We start from the raw sequence: 22,503 nt of genomic DNA, 5'->3' as shown, positions 1-22,503 counted from the left end.
ATGCACGTTAAATTTTTTTTCAGTAATTTTTAATTTTTCTTTTGTCACTTGATTTAAAAAAAAACAATTTTTATTTTATTATTATTTTCTGATATGTTTTTGCCAACTTTTCAGAAATTTCCAGAATGGACAAAAAATCTTTGACCGAGTTATGAATTTTTGGATCATTACTGACTTAAAAAAAAACTCGAAATAGTGGTCGCACAAATTTTTCAACTTCATTTTTAGATGCAAAATCGAATTTGCAATCAAAAAGTACTTCAGTGAAATTTTGATAAAGTGCACCGTTTTCAAGTTATAGCCATTTTTAGGTAACTTTTTTGAAAATAGTCGCAGTTATTCATTTTTTAAAATTAGTGCCCATGTTTGCCCACTTTTGAAAAAAATATTTTTAAAAAGCTGAGAAAATTCTCTATATTTTGCTTTTTTGAACTTTGTTGATACGACCCTTAGTTGCTGAGATATTACCATGCAAAGATTTAAAAACAGGAAAATTGATGTTTTCTAAGTCTCACCCAAACAACCCATCATTTTCTAATGTCGATATCTCAGCAACTAATGGTCCGATTTTCAATGTTAAAATATGAAACATTCGTGAAATTTTCCGATCTTTTCGAAAACAATATTTTTTTTTTAAATCAAGACTAACATTTCAGAAGGGCCAGTCAATGTTTTTTCCTTATGATATGTTAGTCTTGATTTAATTTTTTTTTTCAAAGTGTGCAAACATGGGCACTATTTTTTAAAATTGAATAACTGCTACTATTTTCAAAAAACTTACCTGAAAATGGCTATAACTTGAAAACGGTGCACTTTATCGAAATTTCACTGAAGTACTTTTTGATTGCAAATTCGATTTTACACCTAAAAATGAAGTTGAAAAATTTTGCGGTTTTTTGAAAAATCAGTATTGATTCTAAAATTCATAACTCGGTCGATAAATTTTTGCCCATTTTGGAAATTTCTGAAAAGTTGGCATTTGGTGTCCCCTAAAACATATCAGAAAACGAAAAAATAGAGTTTTATTTTGCAAATCAAGTTTAGGTGACAAAAAGTGAAATTAAAATTCACCATTTTTTTACCGTGTATCATTTTTTTTCAGTGTAGTCCTTACAACTTTTTCGAAGACACCAAATCGGTCAAAAAATTCCTTCAAAAGATACAGATTTTGAAATTTTCAGATATCATTTTTGTATGGACAAACTAATGATGCAAAATGGCTTCTTTGGGCACCAAAAAAGTTTCAGCCGGATAAAAAAAAAATCAAAATTAAAGAAAAAAGACCGATTTCGTAGAGAATGCTCACCTTCCCGAGCAGACGGAAATAGCTTGGGAATAACATTTTTTGGTATTTGAAAATACTAGGCCAATAACATTTTATGTTATTTATAACAAGATTTGTTATTCGTCGTTATGATTTTTTTTGTTATTGGATTGTTATTGTAATAACAGACTAATAACATTTTAAGTTATTCTTCGAACAAATCTTTGTTATTATTTTTTTGTTATTTTAACAACTAATCCGATCATCTCAATAACAGTTGGAGGTATTCTTCCATAACAAAAAAAGTTATTCCCAAGTTGTTTTGGCTTTCAACCAATACCAAACTAATAACAAATTTTGTTATGATAACATAAACTGTTATTAAACTCTTATGCAAAAATGGATTTTTCAAGAAGATTCCATTACGCTTTCTGTTATTTTAACAGTATTTGTTATTGAAATGGTATGAATTTTGTTATTACCGTCTACCCGGGTCTAAAAAAGGTTAAAAAATATGAAAGTAAATGTATTTAAGAAATAAATCAGAAAAGAGTACTTTTAATTAAAGAAACTATTGAATTGAATTGGAATTCAGGAAAACATGAATTTTATTAGTCTTGAGTCAGTGGTGAATTTTTTTGATCTATTCGATACATTTTTATTCAAAATATAAAACTTAATACTAGCATTTGAAAAGGGCTTATTTTACATCTTTTGTTAAATATTATTATTAAAATAAAATTCTGATGACAACTAGAGGTCCAATCTTTGAAGTTTCATAAACAAATTTATAAAACAATATTAAAATTGACTAGCCTTTCCAATAATAATCATTTCGTTAAATTACATGGAGATTTTTTTTTTCTAAACATATATTTCCCAACACAAACAACAAACTTAAATTATACTTAGGCAAATCGTCGATTATTTTTTATAAAGCAAATCTGTGTTATTACTACAACAAACTTCCTGTAAAAGAAATCACACATTTGAAGGTATGCTTATTGAGCAAAGTAAAACAGCAGAAAGTTGCACACAAACCCAGGCAATAAGGTAACATCAACAACAAGTCCAGACGAACAAAACAATTGAACGAAGAAAAGTGGAAAAAGAAACGGAGAAATAACGCAGAAAAGCAAGAAAAAAAACGAAAATAAAAATCGTGAATCGGAGACCAAAAGTGAAACCCTGGAGGAGAAGCAATAATAAGAATATATTATTGAAATTGTGTTCTTCCCGAAACCGAAACCATAAAACGAGAAGAGCCAACCTAACCTGAAACTTGCAACGCGAAAGAAGTCGAGACAAGAGAAGAAAAGAAAAACCTGGAAATGTTATAACAAGGCACTGATCGTTTTATTTATTTTTTGCCCCTCGTGCGCGCGCCTTCGTAGTCTCGATCCTCCGCGGACAACTTGGCAGCAGGGACTCTTCTCCCGGTCGTTGTAACGAGTCGTGCCATCCCGCTTTGCTCCCTCTCGCGTGAGCAGGAGGGAGCTGAAATAAAGCTGATCGATACTCTCAGATAAATGGTCCATCATTAGTCATTTGGTGGATGATTTTTTTTTCTCTCTGCTCTCTTATTTCTTCACTGGGGTTGATTATTCTCGAGGAGATCCCGAACCGCCGTGGTTTCAGACGGTGGTGACCTTGTGCTAGTGAACCTACTCTTGCCAAGGTGTGGCAATCAAAGTCGTAAACAAGAAAAACAGGACACATCTGAATAATTTCAAATTTAATCCTTTTCATGTTGTTACTCCTTCTCATCCAAATACGAAACAATTACTTTGCTAAGCAGATTGTCTCCAAACAAAATTTTAGTATTTTACTTAGGGACCATCCATAAACCACGTGGACACTTTTGGGGGTGGGGGGGGGGTTTTGACCGATTGTCCACGATCCATACAAAAAAATTTTTTTTTGTATGGACAATTGTCCACGAGGGGGGGGGGGGTAACAGATTCCCAAAAAAGTGTCCACGTGGTTTATGGATGGTCCCTTATGTGGTGTTGGTTTCTTTCCAAAAAAAAAGTTAATTAGGAGAAACATACCCTTTTTCAGCCTATTTCTATTATCGGTTATCAGCACTTTGATCTTCACGAATTAAAGCTAATAAATTGCTCAATTAAAAGTAAACAAGCAACTCTCCAATGTAGATGTATATAAAAATGTTGATTTATTGGAAAACTGCAAAAGTGATGAGAATTGGTTGAATAGCTTAGGGTGATTAAAATAGGTGTATTTCCCCCATTATGATGTCAAAGTATTCTCAAAATTCCTTCCTGGCGTCCCTTCAAACATCTCACTAATCTGCGCGCTCGGCATTCCAAAACGCCTTGCAATGACTCCATTCGGTCAATCCAGCCGACAACATTGTACAGTGACATCAAAAGGGGAGCAGAAGTAGGCGGCGGCGCGCCCGTATCAAAACAACAGACAAAACGCGGCACCCCTGTCACAATTATCGCATTCAGTAGGCTTCTCAACCGCGGAGCCGTCAGTCACCGTTATTCACGCCGAATGACATTCAGACCTCTTGGCTTGGAGCGAGCAGCAAGCGGGGTTGCGCGCGGGGTATGACAACAAACAATTTAGATTAAAATTGTTCAAATAATTAGCGGAGATTTCTTTGGAAAGAAACGTTGAAGGCACCGTAAAAAAATCTTGAAGTTTTACACAAATAAACTGTTTTAAAAAACTTATTTGATATCTACAATTTAACATGATAGGCGCCGTTTATGACCAACGTCGATTGTAATACTTTTCACATGAATGTTTTTTTCACAGTGGAATGAACACACTCTCAAACAGGCGACAAAGTGTGCCGCTTAGCACGAGGCGCATGTTTGCGTAAATGTTGTTTTTTATTATTATTAGTTTGAGATTAATTTCCAACCTTGCTGTCTTGTTGGGGATGCTGGCCGAGGGGAGAGCGCCGTGTATCTCTTTGATGTGTTCGGAAAAGAGTTTGGTGCGTGTGTGTGTGTGTGTCACCGGCTTTATCTTAATGGTCATATTTTAAGTCACCTTTTCTTTCTTTTCTTTTTTTGCGACTTGGCTGTTTTTGTTTTTATTTGCCCGCGGGCTTTTACTCGCACTTTTTGAGATGGCACTTTGATAAGTGCGTAGCGAATTGAGGGCTGAATTAGTTCGGGGAACTGGGTTAATAATGCGGAGAATGATTAATTTTTCCTTTGAAGTGGTTCGTTGAGCGGTTAACAGACACCGAAAAAAGGTAATGAGGTAAATATTAATTTAACCCTCTTTAACTAAATCAAGCCTTTAGGCAGGGTAAACTAGGAAAGATCTCCAAAAATTCTAATAAAAATAATTTATGTTGCTTCGAAAGCGTTAGGTGGAACGATTTTTGTTTTAAATTGGTTTTATGGTATTAGAAATAGACAACGTAAACAAAATAATCCGATTAACCGGACTGATTTTTTTTCTTCGGATAATCTATTCTGAACTGTTTTATTTAGGAGGAGGAGCAACCATGTTGCAAGATCAACTGACTGATTATAGTTCAGTTTCTACTTACTGACTTTAAATAAACAATTTTATTTAAAATAAAATAATTAAAAATAATCTATATTATAAAGCACACAAAATATGCATTTTTTTTATGTTTCAAAAAAAGAAACAAGAGCAGCAACTTAAATTTCAGAAAGCAACGTTTTTCTAAAAAAAATTCTGCGTCATCAAAAACCTATGGAAAATCATAACTTTACTGTGATTTGCTATAATTTAGTATACAAAATAACCATAAACCAGTTGGCAAATACAGGATTTCAGTAATTTTGAAGGAAAAAATTCATCTAGTATAAGTTTCCTTTTATTTTAAGGCTTAAAAAACCATAAAAACAAAGAAAAAAATTGATAGTGTTAAAAATAGTGGATTTATAAATGCAGGGTCTGAAATTTTTCATTGAAAGCTCATCAATTAGTTTACAAAAGTAAAATAACTTGTACTGAGCCTTTCCCTAGGGAATGAGCTCTTTCCAAAATTTATTTTAGTATTTTTCCAAACTGGCCTTTTCGGTGTCTTCCGTATGCCAAAAGAAGCCATTTTGCATCGTCAGTTTGTCCATGTAGTTTTGCATACAAATTTGGCAGCTGTCTTTTGAAGATATTTTTTGACCGATTTGCTGTCTTCAGCAAAGTTGTGTGAATGTAAGAGGATTACGCTGACAAAAAAATAACACAAGAATGAAAAATTTGCGGGTTTTGTAAAATATTTTGTAGAGCAGAGAATTTTTCCATTTTTTTTTTCTTTTTGACATTTTTGGTTTGGCCTTTCGTTGCTGAGATATGACCATGCAAAAATTTAAAATAAAACAGGAAAAAAAAGATTGTCTCAGTGTTGCCCAATAAGGCCTCATTTGATCACCGATATCTCGGGAACTAATGGTTCGATTTTCAATGTTGAAAAAATTATAATTAATAATCAAAAATAAATATTTGAATGGCTTATTTTTGACATTTTCAAAATTTTAAAGTGTTTTAAATTTTTTTTTTTCGACTTGGTTTTCAATGTTTCAAATAAGAACTATGAATTGAAGAATTTAAGAAAAAAATAATTGAAAACAATGTTCATAAAACTCAAGATTATATTAGGCCGTTGAAAATATTTTTTTTTTAATAGAGCAATTCTCTACCAAAACCGGAAATGGATTTTATTTGTATTTTTTGATTTGGCTCAAACTTTGTGGGGCCCTTCCCTATGACCAAATAAACTATTTTGTGTGATTGGTTCATCCATATAAGTCTCCATACAATTTTGGCTGCTGTCCATTCAAAAATGGTATGTAAATATTCAAACAGCTGTAACTTTTGAGTGAATTGTCTGATCAATTTGGTGTCTTGGGCAAAGTAGTAGGTATTGTTGAGGATTTTTGAGAAAAAAATAGGTACACGGAAAAAAATTGCAGATTTTTTAATGAACTTTTTTTTCACTAAAACTCAATTTCCCAAAATACGTATTTTTTGATTTTCGAGATTTTTTGATATGTTTAAGGGGACAAAAATGGGCGTAATATTCAATGTTTGGCCCTTTAAAAATACTAGTCTTGATTTAAAAATTTTCAAAATATTTTTTTCGAAAAGATCGGAAAATTTCACGAATGTTTCATGTGTTAACATTGATAATTGGACCATTAGTTGCTGAGATATCGTCATTAGAAAATGGTGGGTTATTTTGGTGAGATTAAGAAAACTTCAATTTTCGTGTTTCTTTTTCTTAAAACGGCTCACGGCGTGTTTTCTAGAACAACCTTATCAGGAAAAAATAGTCATCGCCACTTTCAAATGTGTCTTATAGGAAATTTTCTCAGCTTTCCAATACATTTAAAAGCGAAATGTTTCATCGGGAAATTTCTGAGATATCTCTATTTTAAGTTTTTTGGTTTTATATTCCTTTAATATTTATTGGAAACTTTATACTAACAGTCCAGAAAACTTATCAAATGATGTGTTTCATGAGTCATTTACTCATCAAAATGTTTGCACATTTTGATGAGTAAGACAAGAAACAACTTTGTAGAAGGTTGCATACCGCTAAACATTTTGAAAATTATGTTTTGTCTAAGTTTTTGAGTATATGGGAATTATTCATAAAACAGTGTAAAAATGTATTTTTTACAAGAATTATTAGATAATAACATATTTTTTGTGTACAAATATCACGTGTCTACTCTGATTCAGCTTGTTCAACCGAAACATTGGCAGGTTTGTGATTGTTAATGGTATTATTGAATTTTAATGTCTAAATTTGATATTTTCTTAAGCAAACATTAACCAGGAACATAAATACAAATATGATTTGAAATCGAAAATGTACTACATATTACTGTAGCAAGCTTCAAAAGTCATATTTTCATGAGTATAAAATAAAGATAATATGTTATAAAATGTTTTCTGTAAAAAATGCACTTAAAAGTAGCAATAAAACTCGAGTCTTCCAATTCAGAATTCTGAAAACACTGTCACAAACATTTATTTTTGTTTGAACAAAAATTAAGTAGTATTTAACCAAAAAAAATCTAACAGAAACATTCTTTAGAAACTGTTTGAACAAAAATCAAGACATATATATATATATATATATATATATATATATATATATATATATATATATATATATATAGATATATATAGATGAGAGTCTTATAAACTTCTAAAATATTGCTAATTCCTTGATCATTTAATACAAAAAAACTGAAACAATCATTTCATACTAATGAAAAGTATTTCTACTAAAGCTAGCAACAGTAATTTGCAGTATAATTTCGATTATAAAACATGTTTTGTATCCATGCAACTAGTTAGTGTTTGATTAAGGAAATATGATATTTATTCATAACAATCTTGTAATACCCTCTTAATCTCAAACCTGCAGAAATTTCGGTTGTATCAGCTAATTCCAAGCTGAATCAGAGCAGACCGGTGTTATTTGTACACAACAATTTTGTAATAATCTATTTGTTCTTGTAAAAATAATATTTCAATACGGTTTTATTATTTTATTATTTGAATAAAGCCCACATATTCAAAAATTCGGTTCAAACATAATTTTCAAAATGTTTAGCGGTTTGCAACCTTCTACAAAGTTGTTTCTTGTCTTATTTTGCACATTTTGGTCAGTAAAATACACATGAAACACATCATTTGACAAGTTTCCTGGACTGTTATTTAAAAGTTTCCAATAAATGATCAAGGATTTTAAAAGAAAAAACTTAAAATAGAGATATCTCAGAAATTTCCCGATGAAACATTTCGCTCTTAGAAGCATTGAAAAGCTGAGAAAATTTCCTATAAGACACTTTTGAAAGAAGTGATGACTATTTTTTCTCCTTAAGGTTGCCCAGAAAAAACGCCGTGGGCTCTATCTCAGCAACCCGAGGTCCAATCTTCAATGTCTCTTAGACAAATTTATAGCAAATTTTCTGAACTTCTCAAAAAATATATTTTTAGAAATGGTCACTTATGGTCACTATTTTTAAAAATTGAAAAACTGCAAATATTTCGCTAAAATCAAACATTCGGTGGCTATATCATGAAAACGGAGCCCTTTATCAAAAAATCTGTAAAGTATCGATTGCAAATTCAATTTTGCATTAAAAAATAATGTCAAACTTGTTTTTGCATGAAACTTCGATTTTTTTTCCAAAAATCACTGTTATTCAAAAAATCATAACTCGGCGGCAGATTTTTTTACCATGTTTCTCTATGGCTCAAAAGTTGCGGATTTTTGTCCCCTAAAACATATCAAAAAATCTCGAAAATCAAAAAATACGTATTTTGGGAAATTGAGTTTTAGTGAAAAAAAAAGTTGATAAAAAGCAATTTTTTTTCCGTGTACCTATTTTTTTCTCAAAAGTCCTCAACAATACCTACAACTTTGCCGAAGACACCAAATTGATCAGAAAATTCACTCAAAAGTTAATATTGCTAATTCCTTGAGCTGTTTGAATATTTACATACCATTTTTGTATGGACAGCAGCCAAAATTGTATGGAGACTTGTATGGGTGAACCAATGACGCAAAATAGCTTATTTGGTCAGGGAAGGCCCCCACAAAGTTTAAGTTAGATTAAAAATACAAAAAATAAAAATGGTCGAAATCGGCCGATTCGTAGAGAGTTGCTCAATAATTATTTTAAAATAATTGTACTGATGTAAGAAGCATTTTAAAACACATTTTTTATTGCAATGTTAAAACTATAATATTCATTTTTTTTTCAAAGTCCTTATAATAAAAACTAAAACACAAATATACTACTATTTTAAGACAATGCAAATCATGACAAAAAGAAGCTTCAATCATAAAAGGAAAAATAAAAATTCAACGAAAATACAGTACAACAAAAAGTCCAAAATTGGTACTTTCGATTGTTTTCCAATTCCAATTTCCAAAAATGAATCATTAAAAAGGATGGGATGAGATCAAAAATTCTAACAAAAAATGCTGCAACCTAATTTGAACATAATAAAAAAATGAGTTTATAAAACAAACAAAAAATGAAACATCCAAAATTCTTACACTTACAGTTATTGAATTTCTGGTTTGAAGTTCTGAAAGGCCAATTTTACAGTCAATAAAAATATTAAAATAAACATTTTTTAAATCTAAAATTACCCTTCTTGTTTGAAAAAAAAAAAAAAAAAAAAAAAAGCTGTTGGCTAATCATTATTGGTTGATAGCTTTCAATAGGCTTGTATGGTGGCTCAATGGTCTAGGGGTATGATTCTCGCTTTGGGTGCGAGAGGTCCCGGGTTCAAATCCCGGTTGAGCCCAAATATTTTGGCTATTAAAAAAAATCACGAGTTTTAAGTTCCCTCCCTGCTGGTAATTTCCGAAAACCAGAAAGCACCACGCTGCGAATTTTGCATAAACTTGGGCTTGTTTGTGTTTACTTCACAGCTTTTTTTTCTACAGTTGGATTGGTGCAGACATAGGTCGGTACAGTTTGCTTTCTCCAATTTCTAGATCAACAAGAGTAAACAAGCCGCCGCGCGGCCGCCATCACCCCCCTGGGAGGAGGCTGCCTGCCGGCTTTTTTTTTATTTTCCTCTGAGGCCTTCTGCCTTTTTGGCCGGACCGCGCAAGATCCATTTGGCGCTGATCAAAAGGCGGTCTTTGCTACGGTCCATTTTGTGGCGGGGAGGTGTCGTGTTTTGGTTTGATTGTATATAAAAGATGGGGCTTTATTGAAGATATACCGCGGAGAAATTGCGCTTTGCTGAGAGTTCGATGGAAAGAGTTAAAAATTTAAGTCAATACATTTTTTAAATTGAAAATAAGTATAAAAAAATGCAAAGTATTTTAAATTTATCAGAAAAAATAGGAATATAAAAAAAGCAAATTTTCAAGATATTGCCCAGTCCTAATCTTTCATAGTGCTTGAAAGTGTCAAAAAACGAATCAACTGAACAGCTTCGGACAGCGGCTACCGTTCGATTCGCGCCTGTTCAAGGTGACATCGTTAATCTTTCCCGCGGCCGGTTTCTAAACTGGTTCACGTTTTGTTGATATTTTTTTCGCAAACATTCATAATCTCCCTATTCACCGTTTGTTGAGCTTTTAATTTTGCAATTCTCGCCACTCTCTCAAAAATGTATTATTTTCGTTCTCTTTTCCTCCTTCCAACTTTAAAGCAAGTTTTTTTTTTAAGAAAGGAAGAAGAAACCCAAGAAGGAGCACCTCCAACTGCCTTTTATTTGTTTTCACGGCTTAATATTTGTCTGTTTGCATTATTAATCGATTGGCGACGACGATAATCCACTTAAATGTGAATTTATATTTGAGTGGCTGGTCGTGTCCCTCTCTCCTAAAGCTGAACGAAGTAGGGGGGAGGGAGTCCAGTCACCAGCAAGTCTGGTCACGACACTCGAGACCTGGGGAGATTATAACGTTTTATACTTTTTTTTTGCAAACTTTCAGCGACACGATCTTGGAAATAAACTTTAAAAAGTGTGCACACAAAAAGGTGGTGTGTGCTTGGGGTGTCAATATTTGAAAGTGTTTTGGCGCGGTGGACAATCACTTGAAGTCACTTTGGCGATGGGCAATGATAGATTTTAAAATGTTGAAAGTGGCTATTTGAGGGAAAAGTATTTTATGCATTTTATCCGAATGTAAAGATCAACTTGAATATAGAGCTAGTTTTTATTTTTATTTCAAACAATAGTAGGGGAAATATACCCATTTCAAGCCTTATAAGCGGTCGTGGTTGAATGATGCTGGATAATCTGGAATGTTCCTTGAAATTTACTAAAACCAAGTACACCAACGAGTAGAGCAACTTTTTGTGGACATTCTTGTTCATTTTCACTTTGATTAATAGTTATGCTATTCCTTTTACAATCATTTAAAAAAAATATTTCCCAAATGCATTCTAATCAGTCGAGTGCATTGGGCCACGCCCATTTTCCTATTTTCAGCTTAGTTCTTTTTTCTTCCAGCGTTCGGCTTATTGCTGCCAAAATTGATGAAATTTTGAGCGAACACTCACGAAAAGAAGCATTTATAGAGGAAATTTCCTGGCATCACTGGCTGTGCCAACAAAATGATGAGAAATGGTCTCGCAAAATAGAAATTACGATCAAAAGTGCATTAAATTTGATCTTTTGGCCAGTAAATGGCATAAATTTGCGTGCTTACTTGAGGCGGTGCTGTCGCTGGTCAGTTTATAGCCTAAATATTATTTTTGGAGCTTTAATCGATCATCAAACACTTCATATGATTAGAAATGGTATATTTCCCCTATCCCCGAGCAGACGGAAATAACTTTGGAATAACATTTATTGATATTTGAAAATACTAGGCCAATCACATTTTATGTTATTTATAACAAGATTTGTTATTCGTCGTTATGATTTTTTTATTATTGGATTGTTATTGTAATAACAGGCGAATAACATTTTAAGTTATTCTTCGAACAAATCTTTGTTATTATTTTTTGTTATTTTAACAACTAATCCGATCATCTCAGTAACAATTGGCGGTATTCTTCCATAACAAGAAATGTTATTCCAAAGTTGTTTTGTCTCTCAACCAATATCAGACTAATAACAAATTTTGTTATGATAACATAAACTGTTATTAAACTCTTATGCAAAAATTGATTTTTCAAGAAGATTCCATAACACTTTCTGTTATTTTAACACTATTTGTTATTGAAATGGCATGAATTTTGTTATTACCGTCTGCCCGGGGCACGAAAAATCAAGGGCAAAAAAAAAAACTTGAAAATTTCAATGTTAATTTAAGTATAATCAGCTAAAATCAATTTAAAATGCGTTTCCCTGCGTTTAGAATCACTTTCAACATGTTTGAGTTGATTTAAAAATCTTTTGATTTTTTTAAAATTTTCGATGTTCTTTAACTTAAAACTTTTGTTTCCGTTCAATCTTTCATATTTTGAAAATTAATGATTGCAAAACAACTGAACTAGTGTAAAATGCATTTTAAAACACTTTTTCCATACAAATGCTGAAACTATGAATTGTTTTTTTTGGACGCCCGATTTGATGGCGTACTCAAAATTCCGATAAAACTTATTTATAATTGAAAAAAAAAAAATTTCCGTTACTTAACTGTATTTTTTTTAAACATGCCATTTAAGGGGTACTTTAATATACATATCGAATCTACATTACCCTGCAAAATTAGAACCAACATAAAATTTGAAAATAAAAAAAATGTCCCAAAAGAAAAAAAATAACATTCCTGGGTTCATGAAGATTCAAAAAGTACATCAAATTTCCCGTACAACCCAAGCACTTTTTTTTGTCAATATTGTTATTCGCTGTTATGATTTTTTTGTTATTGGATTGTTATCCCAATAACAGTTTGACGTATTCTTCCATAACAAAAAATGTTATTCCCAAGTTGTTTTGGCTTTCAATCAATATCAGACCGATAACAAATTTTGTTATGATAACATAAACTGTTATTGAACTCTTATGCAAAAATGGATTTTGCAAGAATATTCCATAACACTAAAAAAGTTTTAAAAACTCTGTCATTTTTCGTTACCTAATTGTATTTTCTGTTATTTTAACACTATTTGTTATTGAAATGGCATGAATTTAGTTATTACCGTCTGTTCGGGTTTACAGAATCTACAGGGGAGGTAGGATGTGTGGACATACCGTACCAAACGCTCCGATTTATGATTGCATTAGTGTTGTGTAAGTTGCCTTTTGAAATAGATTTCTATTAATTAGTATTAAAATTTTCACAAAAACCACAAAATTTTGAAAAATATTTGCAACGGCCTAAATGGCTCAAATAAAAGTGAGCAAGCAACTTTCTATTGTTAATGTAAACCCGAGCAGACGGAAATAACTTGGGAATAACATTTTTTGTTATTTGAAAAAACTAGGCCAATAACATTATATGTTATTTATAACAAGATTTGTTATTCGTCGTTATGAATTTTTTGTTATTGGATTGTTATTGTAATAACAGACTCATAACATTTTTAGTTATTCTTCTAACAAATCTTTGTTATTATTTTTTGTTATTTTTACAACTAATCCGATCATCCCAATAACATTTGGAGATATTCTTCCATAACAAGCAATGTTATTCCAAAGCTGTTTTAAATTTCAACCAATATCAGACCAATAACAAATTTTGTTATGATAACATAAACTGTTATTATGCATAACATAAACTGTTATTATGCAAAAATTGATTTTTCAGAAGATTCCATAAATTTTGTTATTACCGTCTGCCCGGGAACTGCAAAAGTGACGAGAATAGGTCTAAAATCTTAGTGTGATGAAAATGGGCAAATTTTTCCTATACGGTGCCATCCCGAATTTGGTAAAATAATTTTTCAATTATTTCTGCTTGCCAAAAAAGTCAATTATCAATTTTTTTATTAGGCTATTACAAACTTTATTTCCCCTCCTTTCAAAATTGCCCTAAAAAATTAAGAGGCGCACAAAATAATTATAGACTGAAGGTGTAAAATCGATTTGAAATAAATTCTTTTTCTAAATTTGAATTTTGGGACGACCACATATCGGTACAAAAAGTAAAACTTTAGGAAAAAAATATGTTCATAGATTCTTTGCTATAATTATTATAATGTTTAAAGTATTTTATGATTCTATTTGTATCGATTTCGAAAATGTTTAAGCTTGAAATTCAGCCTTTTTTTATAAATATTTTTATATAAAAGTGTATTGCTTAAACAGTTGATAATTCTTCGTTTAGGTAGCTTATGAACGATCCATATTTTTTTAAATTTATTCATCCCCTTGGAGGTGTTTTTAAATCGCAACGGGGCGTGGTTTCCGAGCCCTCCATCCAAAAGGGTAGATTGCAAAATTGCACCAAATTTATCGCTCAACAAAGGATGCATTGTAGTGTCGTACATGTATTGTGTTCCAACACCCCAAAACCTTCAACACCTAGCTCTGAATTGGTCAGTTAAACTCGTACTGGCAAAAAAGGGGGAATTGCAGGGAACGAACGCACATTTCTTTCATCGTTTGCCTCAATCTTGCCTCAGACGCGCTCTGTGCTCTGTTGTTACCCCACAAATCGTGTTATTCCGAAAATCCTCTTTGCACACGCAATCCAATACAACCCAGGGCGATAGAGAGAGCAGAGATTCTGACAATGTGATTATAAAGTGAAATACAACAGCAACAAACAACCAATCATTCGGCGAGACTAGAGTCTCGGCCAAATCTGGCCAAGTTTGAGGGCAACAGAAGAGATATCCTCAAGAAGAAGAACGGGAAGAAGAGACAACTGTTCATAATAAGATCAGCCGATTGAGCGTGTCAGAGCTAGGAAGGAAAAGTCAGGCAAGAAGCAACAGATTTGAAGCTGGCAACACGGACGGAGAGAAGTCAGTCTCACAGCAAGACACCCCCGAAACACTCCGAGTTCAGGGTTCAGCGAGTGCTGGAGGAGGAAGAAAACAACCTAAACACCACACGCTGCTCTCGTCGTAATCAACCAAACAGAAATCGTCGCCATCGAGCAGTGACTTCGGAAAAAGGTCTTCTTGTTATTCTCGGAGCGTCCATCTGTTCCCGACAGGGTCTTGTCCCGTCCGGGGCGGCTAGCGCAGAGGTTAATTCCATGAAGTACAACACATTCATGGATACAATGTTGTTCTCCGTTGATTGAAAGATGAACGAACGAAAGACTTGTTTGGTAACAAAATTAGCTAAAAATTGGGCTCAACCGGGATTTGAACCCGGGACCTCTCGCACCCAAAGCGAGAATCATACCCCTAGACCATTGAGCCCACATTGAAAGTTACAAATGATAAAAAATCACCAATTTTTCACCATTTATCTTCGTCGAAAACGAAAATATCACTGCTTTTATCGAAACACATGTTTTACCTGTTTGGCTGTTGATATTTTTGGACCGTGCGATTGCTTCATTTCCAGTTTTGGAGGCAACGAAGAGAAACAAGCAGTGAAAACTTGAAGACAGTTTACTGATTCGGTAATGGTGGGTTAAATTTTCGTAGCCGGCTCAATGGTCTAGGGGTATGATTCTCGCTTTGGGTGCGAGAGGTCCCGGGTTCAAATCCCGGTTGAGCCCGAATGTATTTTGATACATTTAAATAAAATATATAAAATTTGATAAAATAATTAATTATAAGATTTTATTTACCTTTTCTGTTTTTCACACAAAATAGTAGTTTATGCAACAAGTTGCAAAAAGAAGTTTTTTTCAGCACGAGTCGTACATTTATCCAACGAGGTTTACCGAGTTGGATAAATACGATGAGTGCTGAAAAAAACAAGTTTTGCAACGAGTTGCTTACAACATTTTTTGCAATTCCGAAAAACGCTTTTTGAATGGAATTTTATGTCAATTATTCATGTGTTAAGTAAACTCACCGTTCAAAACAAAAAAATATTGAAAAATGTTACTTTTCGATACTAGTGCTGAAAAGTTCAACTTTTCAGCACCCATTTAAGTGCTGAAAAGTTGAATTTTTCAGCACTGGTGTTGAAAGGTATTAATTTTCCATTTTGTTATTTTTGGTAGGGAAAAGTAGGCCGTTTCGTTGCTCCAGAAGGACAGGAAAAGTTGACAGTTTCACAGCGGGATTGCAAAAAACAACGTTTTCACGATATCAACGCAGAGAATTTACTTATCAACTTTCAATTTTTGGGCAAGTTCTCAAAAGGACGCAAGAACCAGTAAATACCAATTTGTGTTAACAACAAAAAAAAATCTTTTTTCAATGACATTCTGATAAAGAATCGCAAACAATTTCGAAATTTATTTTGCATAAATAGATCGAATTCCGATCGAAAAACATTTGATTTATTTTAAAAAATAAGTCTAAGCCCTTTTCAAAAATTAGATTTGAACTATTTGTAACTTTGGGACAGTGAACGCTATTTGAAAGCTGTATTTAGTAAAACCTAAATCATACTAAAAAATTTTAGGACGGATTTTTCGATTTATTTTATGTCTTCCGCAAAGTAGCAGATATTGTTTAGACCTCTAAAAAAGGTTACACTCTTTACAAAAATACCCTGAAAAAAATTAATTTTGTTAACACCAAAATTTGCTTTTTTCAGACTAATAAGTTAGTAATAACCAAATATTATTTTCATAAATTTGTACAGGTTTGCCATTTAAATCTTATTTTCAATTTTAAACTTTTTAGGGACATCATATAAAATATTTTGTTTCACCCAAATTCAAAACTGTTAACCCTCTACAACCCAACCCCGCCTTTAGACGGGCTTCGATTTAAAAAATCTCCAAAAATCCATTTTTCAATCAATTTTGGATCTTTAAAATGCAGAATAACTCTTAAAATTTTAGAAAATATTCTGGTTGGATTTTTTACCTGTTTTATGTGACTTTGCCAATGTTTTAAAAAATGACATTTTTTAGAGGTCAACTTTGGCTGTGTTTTAACTAACATTTCCTATATTTCAAGTAATAAGAAGTACGCAGTAATTTTTCTAGTGTCCTAGACTATGCCTCTATGAATTTTTAAACAATTCAAATGATAATGGAGCCATTTTATAGCAGAAAATGTGAAAAGCAAACAAAAAATTGAAAAAGTGGCTGTAAAACATGAAAAAATTAGATAGGCAAAATGTATTGATAGGAAGTTGAAGAATAGGCCAAATATGTACTACCAAAAACAAACATAAACAAAACAAGATAAATGCAAAATAAAAAAAAACTAAAAATTAAACAAGTAAAACATAAAACAAGACAAGTTAAGCTTTTCGTAGAACAAAAGTTGCTCAAAATGACCACGGGAAAAATAAAAATTTTCTAAAAAAAATTGGGCAGGTTAAAAAAAGTTAAGCTAAATTATAGAAAAAATCTAATAGTTAAAAACTGATGAAAATTTCAGTAAAAATTTAAATGTAACAACAAAAATTGAATCTAACAAATAAAGTCTTCAAAATTGTAAGCACTCAAAATTTTGAATATGAGAAAAATTATAGATATTCGGATAATTTGAAATTAAAATATAATTAAATATAAAAAATACATGCAATGTTGTGCTGTATTTAATACATTGAAGAAAACAAACTTTAAAAAATATGTTTATTGATTTTAATAGGCAAACAAAAAATAATTGAAAAAAGTTTTAATTGTTTTTTTAATTTTTATTTTTTTTTCAATTTGAACATGAGATAATGTTGTTTTTTTTAAATGGAGATATCTAAGAATTTATTTAGAAATAAAAACTTTTAGAACTTTGTGGATTTTAATATTTATTAAAAAATTAAATGTGGCCAGCATGCAATGTGGCCAGCAATAGCTTAATTTATTCAATAAAATAGTGAAAAGAACCTCAGATTTCAACCTAAGTTCTCAAAACAAATTGAGATCAGCTAAATTAAAAATTGTACAAACTTTTTTGAATCACGAAAAAGTTATAAAATAATTTCCCAGTTTGCTTGAGACTTCCAAATTTCTCAGATTTTTAAAATAAAATATCACAATTTCCGACCTTTTTTCCGTTTTTTGTGCAGCGAATTCCCGACTTGAGTGGCCACCCTGTGTATGTTTAAATATCTCTTACTAAAAATCATTTCAAAAACACCCAAAAAGCAAGAAAAAACATTTGGCTTTGAAAAAAGCTTTAGATTTGGCAAAAATTCTGTATTCCTAGTATTTTTCGATTAAAAAATATGTATCGTTTTCGAAAAAATATATTTTTTTATTGACATTGCTGCATAATGAATTTCGACCATCTTGTGCCATATCTTAAAGGGTATCAATTTTATTTTTTAATAAATATAAAAAAAACTGGAAATAAATACTCTTGTGAAAAAAGGTCTTGAGGTACTAAGCAATATATGTAACTTTGCCGAAGACACCAAAATGATCTAAAAAACTGTTCTTAAGATTTTATTCTGAGAATATTTTCATATCCGTTTTCAAGGTTTAAATTTCAAAGTTTTCATAAAAGTGATATAAAATTATCTGCGGAAATTACAATAAAGTTCAATATTTTGATAAATGGTTAAGAGATCTATTACCAATAAATAAACTACTTTTTTTTTCTTTAAAGGAAGGAAAACAACGTAAATATTACCGATGTCTCAACTGCGCATGTCCGGAACCAAATTCCTAATCTCCTCCCTCTCAGAATGTCCCCGATTCCTCGTTTCGAACTCTCGATAGCTATTAGTTAAGGATGAAGGGATATACACATTTTTCCGCCATTAAAAGCCTCATAAATCAATTGCGTGACATGCGTACTAGCAACAAATGCTCAAACACTTCCAAAGAGGTCAATCTTCCCATCAACGAACGAAAAAAAAAACAACATTCCTCAATCAAATCGCAAATTTCCTTCCCCAAAAACAAACCTATCAATTCGACTTTCTCCCCTCACACAACAACGACCGGGGACCGGATCAACCCAATCCCCGACCGGCCAGTGACCTTTTAATTCTACGACCAAGCGCCCCGCCACGGCAACCAAAGAAGAACTCTCTGCACTTTGGGAGAAACGAAGAGAGAGTCCGAAGAGACCCGCGTATTTGATTGACCATAAAAAGAGTCCCAAGAAGTTCGGGGGGTTTGGAGGTCCAATATCGGTAAATGGCATGTTTTATGCGACGACGACGACGACGACGAAGAACGTGATTCGAAGCTTGGACAGTAAACAGGGTCGACCTGACCGGAATAGTTAAGCAGGGAGGGCACCACTCTGGTGGAGGTCTGAGTGGAGCTTGGTGGAAAGACTACGTTGAAAACAGAGTTCAAGTGCACCTGCGCATCTTTGTGGTTTAGAATAAATTTTGTGAACAGTGGATTTCAACCTGCATCAAATACCTAATACTTTTTTTTTAAATTGATGAAAAATTATGCTCATTTTAATTTTTTTATCAAAAACATAAGATAGAAAACCGTAAAAAAATAATTTAAAAAAAACAATAATTGAGGTGACAAAAAAGTGGTGAATTTACACATTTTTAGATGTAAAATTACACAATTTTACGGACATAAATGACATACTCGTTCTCAGATGTAATTTCACCATGATTTTTTTTAACTGTGTAGATTTACTTAATAGACTGTAATCAGCTTCTTACGTTGTAACGGATGTAAATTACTTTTAAATCAATCTAATAATGCCTTTGAAATAGCTTTCCGATAAGTAAAAAATTTTAATTGTTTCATGAGATATCGAAACTATAGTTGGTTTTGTTAAACATTTCAGACCAGTTAAAAAAATCTAAGGAAAATGTTTTTAGATCCACTTTTCTATAGTAACTTGATCCTCTCAGGCCTGAATTTTGCAAAAAATATGCAACAAACCGCAAAAAAAAAGTTTTTTCAGCACGAGTCGTACATTTATCCAACGAGGTGTACCGAGTTGGATAAATATGACGAGTGCTGAAAAAATCAAGTTTTGCAACGAGCTCCATATTTTTTTTTTGCGGTTCCGAAAAATACCATTTGAATGGAATTTTAAGAAAAGTGTCTATGCGTTTTAAATTATACAATAAATGTTTTTTTTAGAGATTTTTCATGATCCTTTAATAAACTTGTTGCGTTTCATCAACATAACCCCATTTATTTATTTATTTATTTATCTTATTTTAATAAACTTTGCTAGGAAACATTCACAACAATTAGAGTCCAACATAGGAATTTATCAGGAACTTTTTGAATCGACCTTCTCCGTTATGAATCAACTTTCTAGATATGTAATCCTAAGCTCATATAAGCTATTTTATGTAATAAAATACTAGAATAACATTTGAGAAGAGTCTAAGCATAAAACATTGCATTATTTCTAAGTGTTACTCTTTGAAGAAAACAGATTTAAAAAAATATACTCGAAAACATTTGTTTGCTATTTTGGACATAATTTTCCAGTTTTCAAAATATATTTAATAATATTTTTACAGAAAAGACCACTTAATACGTCCAGGGTGACCACCCAAATCCCATTTTGAAATTCCCGACTTTTCCAGAATCTCAAATAATAGGCATTTCTTATCTAAAGAATGATTTCATACAAAAAAAAAAACAATTTTAAAAAGTCAATATAGACCATTTAAAAAAAAATCTAAGTGAATTTAAAGAAAATAAAACTATTGACATTTTTTGTAGAAACAGAAATTTTACATAAAAATCATTTAAAAAAAAACCTTTAAAAATTGGAGCACTCCTAATATTGATTCCGATTAGAAACAAAAACAATTAGTTTTTGAAAAACAACCGAAAGCTTAATAATATTTGTAGTTTTAATGTTTATTTTTTAAATTGGCAAAAGTGTAGTTTTTGATACTTCGTTTCAGTTGGAAATTACAAAAAGTTAGAGATAACTAAATTTAAAATTTTGATTGGTATTACTAATCTTTGAAATAATTTTGAAAATATCTAGGAATTCGAAAAAAAAAGTTTTTACTAAGTTTCCTTGTGAATTTTGTCATTTTTGTTATCGAATTTATGAATTAATATTGATTTGTCTAGTTCAGTTCAATGAAAAAAAAAGTTCGATAAGATTTTATATTTCACCACTTATTTTATGTGAAATGTTTGAGTGAAATAGTAGTATTTCATGCAACAAGGTGCAAAAAGTGTTTTTTTTTCAGCACGAGTCGTACATTTATCACCGAGTTGGATAAATAAGACGAGTGATGAAAAAGTCAAATTTTGCAACGAGTTCCATACAACGTTTTTTTGTTTTTGCAATTCCGAAAAACACCCTTTGTACATAATTATAAATGTTGAAAAGTACAACTTTTCCTAACAAGTGCTAAAAAGTTCAACTTTTCAGCATCCATTTCAGTGCTGAAAAGTAAAACTTTTCAGCATTTTATTCGAAAGGGTTACTACTCGATTCTGTGCTTTTGGGTACAGAAAAGTGGGCTGTTTCGTCGTTCAAGAATGACAGGAAAAGGAAGTAGTTTCAACACGGAATTACAAAAAAAAAATCTTTTTGCAATTCCTTCGTGAAACTACTTACTTTTCCTGTCATTCTTGAACGACGAAATAGCCTACTTTTCTGTACCAAAAGTAACAGAATCGAATAGCAACACTTTTCAAATAAATGCTGAAAAGTTCTATTTTTCAGCACTCAAATGGGTGCTGAAAAGTTCAACTTTTCAGCACTTGTTTCGAAAAGTAACATTTTTCAACATTTTTTGATTTAAACGATTTATTGACAAAATACATGAAAATTTGACTTAAAATTTCACTCAGTATGTGTTTTATGGAATTGAAAAAAATGGTGTATGGAACTTGTTGCAAAACTTGATTTCTTCAGCACTCTTCGTATTTATCCAACTCGGTGAACCTCGTTGGATAAATATACGACTCGTGCTGAAAAAATCCTCTTTTTGCAACTTGTTGCATAAACTACTTTTAAACATATTTGCAATAATTTAACCAAAATTTGTTGGATTTATTTTTTAACAAATTTAATAATGTTTCATGTTTTCAAAACGATGTTCGTTCTAAATAAAATATTAAAATACAAGCTTTATCCAAAGTAATTAATCCATATTCATAAAAAAAATCAAGGGGATCATTTGGAAAAAGGTATTTGAAATGTCTTAATGAATTTAGTTCAACAATTAAAAATATTTACCACAAAATAAAAAAAATATTGCCAAACTCAAGTTGGAATGTTTTATCAAATATTCAATCAATGTGATAAAATGAAACAGAATCATACGTTTGCGCTAGCCATAATCATTAAAAAACACAAATTAAGGTAAATTAAGGTTAACGAAAAAAACTTGGTTGTTGTTTTTAGTTGGAGTAAGAACAAGAGGTAATGTTTGATAAACAAAAATAAAAATAAAAAAACGTTTGATTCATAAAAAAAATAAAATGAAATTATGTGTCAAATACATCCATTGTTTATTAATATTTTTAGTGATTTTAAAAACCTTTCAATTCTCAAAGAGATTGAAATAATGGAAAAAATCTTAAATTTAAAGTAAGTTACTAACGAAGAATTGAGTGAATTTAATTTAAAAATTGTTCAAAATAGTACAAAATTATTAAAGAATTCGAAAAAACAGGCAGGTCTGCTTGGGATTCTGACAAAAAATCAGAAATTCCCGACATTTTCTCGATTTTTAGCGGATTTTGGCGAATTCCCGACGTAAGTGGCCACCCTGTACGTCCGAAATTAAAATTCAAAGTTCAGATGCAAAAGGATGAAGAGCACTGATCCAAAGTAATTTGAAAGGCAAATTTTACGGATTTTATTGCAGCTCGTAAATCGCAACCAAAAACA

At 31.6% G+C, this 22,503-nt stretch overlaps 1 protein-coding gene and 3 non-coding genes across 4 annotated transcripts in view; 2 read left to right on the top strand and 2 right to left on the bottom strand.

Annotated features, from left to right (window-relative positions):
- LOC120412717 (low-density lipoprotein receptor-related protein 6) overlaps positions 1-22,503 on the bottom strand; it is a 95,263-nt gene that overhangs the window by 65,271 nt on the left and 7,489 nt on the right. The gene's annotated exons all lie outside the window — the stretch shown is intronic.
- Positions 9,485-9,556, top strand: Trnap-ugg (transfer RNA proline (anticodon UGG)). Its single transcript has one exon. It is a non-coding gene; the product is annotated as a tRNA-Pro (tRNA).
- Trnap-ugg (transfer RNA proline (anticodon UGG)) lies at positions 14,968-15,039 on the bottom strand. The gene has a single exon. It is a non-coding gene; the product is annotated as a tRNA-Pro (tRNA).
- Trnap-ugg (transfer RNA proline (anticodon UGG)) lies at positions 15,273-15,344 on the top strand. Its single transcript has one exon. It is a non-coding gene; the product is annotated as a tRNA-Pro (tRNA).

This window comes from Culex pipiens, chromosome 2, assembly GCF_016801865.2.
Source record: "Culex pipiens pallens isolate TS chromosome 2, TS_CPP_V2, whole genome shotgun sequence".
Taxonomy (NCBI): Eukaryota; Metazoa; Arthropoda; class Insecta; order Diptera; family Culicidae; genus Culex; species Culex pipiens.
The sequence above is the reverse complement of the archived record's forward strand: the minus strand, read 5'-3'. Positions and strand labels throughout refer to the sequence as shown.